We start from the raw sequence: 431 nt of genomic DNA on the forward strand, positions 1-431 counted from the left end.
AGCCAGCGCCAGCCTTAACGTCACCCCTGTGGCCACTGAAGGCCAGGGCTGCCTGGGCATAAGCATTGCCAGGCAGGAAAAGCTGTGCCGTTCCCAGGGCTGTTTTCCTTTCATCAGCCGCAAAACAACCAGCAATATCTGGCATGACATAGGCCCCCCTGGGCTGGGACCTCAGTGGGCTCCAGAGCATGCAGTGGGGCCACGCCAGCAGGGGTTGGACTGGCTCCTGCCACGCTCTGGGCTTTCTTGAGTGGATTTCTTGGTGTACATGCGGGTAACATTTGAGCGGTGGAGGATCTGGTGGAGCTCCTGCCATACCAGCTCTCCCTGTGAGCCCAGAAGGCACCAGCACCCACCACGGAGGGCATCTCGGAGAGGAGGGAGGAGTGGAAATTCCCACTGGGAGGTGCAGGAATGGCATCAATTCTTTG

Source organism: Nestor notabilis, unplaced genomic scaffold (genome assembly GCF_000696875.1).
Source record: "Nestor notabilis isolate BGI_N333 unplaced genomic scaffold, ASM69687v1 scaffold19960, whole genome shotgun sequence".
Classification (NCBI taxonomy): domain Eukaryota; kingdom Metazoa; phylum Chordata; class Aves; order Psittaciformes; family Psittacidae; genus Nestor; species Nestor notabilis.